A 5,493-nucleotide genomic window follows, 5' to 3' on the forward strand; every position below is an offset into this window, starting at 1 on the left:
TATAAATTCAATTTCAATTTAGACTAATTCAAATTCAGTTTTCAAAAGCATTTATTCAAGTTACAATTCAGATTCAATCTGAGCAATTCAAATTCAAATTTAACTTATTCAAATTCAGTTTCTGATGGCACAGATTTCTGCCCATAAGATTAATGGACAGTATATGTGTCAATGAATGCCATCAAAGGTTTGTCAGAGATAATATTCTCATTTTGTAACTCTGTCACAGCGCATTACCTTCATTAGATAGTTGGAGGATCGAGGGTCTGCAGAATGACACGCAGATTGTAAAATCTTCTGTGTATCTTGTTTCATCCCCGGGGAGGCGCCACAGTTTCATTCCTTCATTAACGCTCAGCTTGTAGTTTTTATCACTCTAATGCATAAGAGTCCTCTGATTGCAGCACATGTATGTAGATGAAACATGTTGCTTTCACTATATTAAAGGAGAGGAAAAGTTCAGCAGCTTCAAACTCAGTTTTCCTCTAAAGGTTACTTTGTTCCACATGACTTGTTTGAACCAGCAACACCATCAGTTCAGTTCTCCTGCTACTAACTTACAGGACTAAACAACAACACTATGAGTTTAGAATCCAATTTGGATTTTGTCTCCACTGCAGTTACACCTGCCATCATTTAGTTAATATGAAAACAATGTTAGTGTTAGATGTTCAAGTCTGAAGTCACAAAAATCTGCTGTTCCAGTTCCTCCTGTAAGATGGACTAATATCACTAAATTATCCATTTATGACTGTTGCATGCTGTTGTTGTGTGGCCATTGCCTTGAAATACGTGAAATATATTTTTATTATATTAATGAAATAATTACGTATTTTGAATACAGTTGGAAAATGCTTCAAACATTGATAAGAAGAATCCACACAATAAAACAAAATAAACAAACAAACATGTCCCAACAGACAATTTAAGACAGGACAGCTTTACTGTCAGTGTGCGAGGACAAAGTTACAGCAAACATCCCTCCTGGAATGAGGCATGTGATTAGAAAAATATGAAAAGACATTATTTATCATCCAACAAAAGGTTTAAGATTTAACACTGTCAATTCTTCCAATATTTGTCTAATACTTCAAAAATAGAGCGGGCAGTAACACGATAACATATGACTTCAGGGAGTGGCATTGCATCTCTCTCTCTCTCTCTCTCACACACACACACACACACACACACGCACCCGCACACGCACACACACACACACACACACACACTAACAAATCAGCTAAAAACATTAAGCTTGGTGGTTTTCATGTGACCATCATGAGGCTTATGCCTAAGTTCACTAAGGAAGCTCTGTAGTCACACGTCTGTCTGCTTCCCAGGTGTTTGGCAGCTAATGTAAGTTTTACATCACTTCCACTTTCACATGCTTGTCAAGCTGGTTGTGACATCACGGGTCTAGTCCAATCAGCACTCAGCCCTCCTTCTTTAGGCCAATCAGCCTTCACTCCATGTACTTAAAATCTGTGATTCTTCTTTTCAGATGCCTTCGTACAACCCACCTCCTCCTCCCCCCCCACCCCCCACCACCACCTTTCACTCATCTCTCAGGTGCCATTCAAGCCTCCATCTTCATCTCCACCACCAGCATCTATACTCTGGGGGTCCTGCCCTAATCGCTATCACAGCTGTGATTGTGTTCTGCTGCGCTGGACCATCGGAGTCTAACCACCAATGCATGAACTAGATGCGTGGTTTCTCTCTCTCTGTCTTTAGCCATTGGTCACATTTATTTGCAAGTCAGCTGCAGGTTGATGATCCTAAACTATTTCAGCCGTCACACGCTGATGTTGAACTCCACCCGCTGCATCATATCTGCACCTAAACGGCAACTTGAAACAATACTTAAATCTTCATTTCATACATGTAAAGTGACACAATGCATCATTATATCAGCATCAATGATAACTGAATAATAATAATAACCTGTCGGTAAACTATTAACATAATCACATCAGTGGTTTATAACACAAAGATGTTTTTAATCTCCAGTCACATCAACAATACATTTGTTCAGCACTGCTCAAAATTCAGTCTTCCTGCTGCTTCTGATGAGAACATCAGGTTGTTGTCTTGGTGATTTCTCTCAGACTCTCCTTCGTTTCTGACCTCGCTGCCCTCTGCTGTGAATAAAGATGCTTCAGTCCTTCAATGAAAATAAGAAATAGTTTTATTTGATCACATGATTAAAGTAAAGAAATAGCCTGGACAGAGGAAAGTGTTTAAGTGTTTAAGTGTTTGTGGTTAGTGTTAGATTAGGCTTGAAATGAAAATGATAACAGAGGACTATGGACACTTATTAGAAGAAATGAAATATGAAAATAAAAAAGAGCCCGAAGGAAGATTAAAAAATGTCAACAGTGCAGAAAAACAGGATAAAGAGTGACTTACTCCTGACTGTCTCTGATCTTAGTTTCAGGTGTCTTATTTATCTTGAGATTCCTGTGTGAAAAACTGAAACATTTTAAAACAGTTAAAGCTGCACAAACATTTATCAGGAGAAAATGCAAAACAGACACGTTTTAATAGGATTACCTGTTGTGAGATTTTGTTCTATGATGGACAAAGATGAATGCAGCAACACAACTAAAGGCAACCAGCAACACAGAGGACAGAATGACTGAAATCCTGACTGCTTTTGAGAAAACAGAGGAAAGAAGGAAAAATTAATTCAAACATAAAATAAAAAAAGATGGAAAAAAACTGAACTCAAAAACATACAAATGTGAATTCACCTAAATTTCTGCGTTTAGATCCAAAGTTTTCATCTAGACCTGAAAAAAAAGGAAACATTACAATCACAGTGTAATCATCAATTATAAATCAGTGACTTTAAAAGAGTTTCTCACCATCATCATCATCATCATCATCATCACCATCACCACTACCATCATCATCAGGAATCGTCACCATCACCTCTCTGTGAGGAGCAGAGAGCACTCGTGCTGCACATCCCACCTGTGTGCTGTGTTTACGTGAACCTGAGAGCACAGCTGTAGTGGTGACAGTGAATGTAGCGTTGGTGTTGGACACACTGACAGTGTTGTACTGTGAGAAGCTGAGGTCTTGTTGTGAGACACTGAGTGTTACAGTGGGAGCAGGTCGACCAGTGGCTGAACAGGAAACAACCCACTCTTCAGTAGAGTTTGACTCTCTGACACCAACAACAGGTTCATGCAGCTCTGTGAAGGATCAGGAAATATCATCACATCACTATATTATTTTTAGTCTCCTGTTGTTGGTTAAAGAATGTAAAAGTTCTTACCATAAACTTGGAGGCAGGTTCTACCTGTGAAGGCTCCTTCAGGATAAGTGTTAAACAGACAGCGATAGCAGCCTTCATCCTGCTCCGTCACATTCCTGACGACTATGGAGCAGTTCTGTAGTCCAGTGTATTTAAACTTGACTTTATCTTTAAAGCCATCATTCACTCTCTGACCAAAGTACTTGTTGTACGTGGCAACATTTGTCTCCACATCTTGTAAGACTTTCTGCCATGTGACCTGAAGGACGTCTTTAGTCTCCAACAGCTGACAGCTGAATTCAGCATCTTCTCCCACTGCTGCCAGCACAGTCTGCTGTGTTTGGATCACTGCTGTTAGAGCTGCACAATCAAATAGACATGTGAGGCATGAGCACCAAGTATGTGTCTGCTACTTATCAGCTGCAATAAAACCTGTAGGCAACTCACTGTAAATTTTTCATAATCACGTTTTTAAGTGTATTTTCGATTTCTTATGTTATATTGGAAGACTGTTTACTTCTTGTTTGGTTATTATTAGTAAGGAGTCAGTTAAGATAAGATAAGATAAGATAAGATAACCTTTATTAGTCCCACACGTGGGAAATTTGTTTTGTCACAGCAGGAAGTGGACAGTGCAAAAGTTATGAGGCAAAAATTAGGATACAATAAGAATAAATACAGTACACAACTGTACAGAATAGAATAAAATACTATATACAGTAGAATAAAATAAAATAAATATACAATAAGATAAAAATAGAATACGAATACAAATGCTATATACAACTGAGTAAGAATACAACGATGACAGAAAGGATTATTGCACTTAGTATTATTGCATATGTATGGATGTGTGTGCTTGATCAGTTAAAGTTTTTATTATGGAGTCTGACAGCAGTGGGGAGGAAAGACCTGCGAAATCTCTCCGTCCCACACAGTTGAGTTTCAGTCTAGTTTAGGTTTTATCTATGTCCCCGTGTTTGTCAGTCTTTTTCTGTCTTTTGTGTCAGTCTTTCATGTGTTTCTTGTCTGCGTGTTTCAGGTTATCAAGCTTGTCTTCTCGTGTCCAGTCTCTCCAGGTTTCCTGCTTTATTTCGAGGAGTCCAGTGTTTCCATGTTCAGTGTGTTTTGTTTTACTTCCCCTTGTGGCGTAATGTTCATTTGTATCAGCTGTGTCTCCACTTCCCTCGTTACCTTAGTTTGGATTATTTCATAGTTACGTTGGTTGCATGTTCCTGTTCAGTTTCATGTCCATGTCCGTTGTCATCATTTTCATAGATAGTTTTAGTTTTTCCCAGTTTAGGTTTTAGTTTTGTTTCGCCCTAATGTCATCTTGCCTGGTTTTTTGTGTCAGCCACAATAAAGGCTCACTTTTGGTTAAACTTCAGTACATTTCTCCTGTGCCTGCTTTTGAGTCCGTTCCTTAAACACACGGCCGCTCAGCTGTGTCAAATGTTAAAAACGTTGCCCCTTCAGTGGTCCTCTAGAAGTCTGGGGCCCGGTTCTCCTTCATGCTTGCTTCATCGGGTTTTTTAAATTAATTTGTGCTTCGTACACAACAACATTGGTACAATTAATGTTAAATATTCTTTTATTCTCCTCTACTCTAAAACTATACTAAAATATAACGACAGCATCCATCTTGTCATAAAACGACTAAACAGCTGATACATGAACAAAATAACTCACAAGCTTTCAAATTTGAGCATTTTTATTTCCTTGAAATCAGGTTGCCCTCATGTAAATGTGTTTATTTACATTCATTCAAGGGGCTCCCAGGTGTTTTCTTCAAACAGGACACCTGACAAACAAAAAATGTCATATTTAACGATATGTTCACATTTAATAATATCCAGAGTACCTTTTAGTTAGAATCACTGCCTTGTGGTAGTTTTGCGTCAGCCAAATGGTTAAGGTGTGGTTTACATCCATGTCTGTCCACTTATGGTACAGTATACACATGTAGTCAGTTATAGCCAAACACCTTTGATTACTGAATTACGTTCACTTCATTAATGAAGTGAACGCAATTCACATTTGTTTGAACATTTGTCTGAGATTAACTCTTTGGGGTCTTTACCTCACAATATAACATACTTGACTGTTTAAGTGGTGCCACATGATTAAAACTGAACATATCTAAAGAAGATGTTCCTGAACTTTGGGTTTATTCGAACAGGACGGATGGATAACCACAGAACTTTTCCCCATATGATAACTAAAACACAAAA

The 5,493-nt window shown here is 38.3% G+C and overlaps 1 long non-coding RNA gene across 3 annotated transcripts in view; it reads right to left on the reverse strand.

Moving 5' to 3' along the window:
* Window positions 1-1,561: 1,561 nt before the first annotated feature.
* The window catches only part of LOC102292061, a 48,547-nt gene continuing 44,615 nt past the window's right edge, over window positions 1,562-5,493 (reverse strand). Inside the window, exons 3-8 of one of the 3 annotated variants that reach the window (XR_006053290.1) lie at window positions 3,284-3,622; window positions 2,907-3,200; window positions 2,754-2,792; window positions 2,554-2,650; window positions 2,410-2,472; window positions 1,562-2,164 (exon numbers count right to left, since the gene is read on the reverse strand). This is a non-coding gene — a long non-coding RNA (OX-2 membrane glycoprotein). Of the gene's footprint in view, window positions 2,165-2,409; window positions 2,473-2,553; window positions 2,654-2,753; window positions 2,793-2,867; window positions 3,201-3,283; window positions 3,623-5,493 lie in introns of all 3 variants that reach the window. The other 2 variants (XR_006053289.1, XR_006053288.1) reach the window with 2 other exon arrangements.

Source organism: Haplochromis burtoni, unplaced genomic scaffold (genome assembly GCF_018398535.1).
Source record: "Haplochromis burtoni strain Fernald_Lab_line unplaced genomic scaffold, NCSU_Asbu1 Contig_777, whole genome shotgun sequence".
Classification (NCBI taxonomy): Eukaryota; Metazoa; Chordata; class Actinopteri; order Cichliformes; family Cichlidae; genus Haplochromis; species Haplochromis burtoni.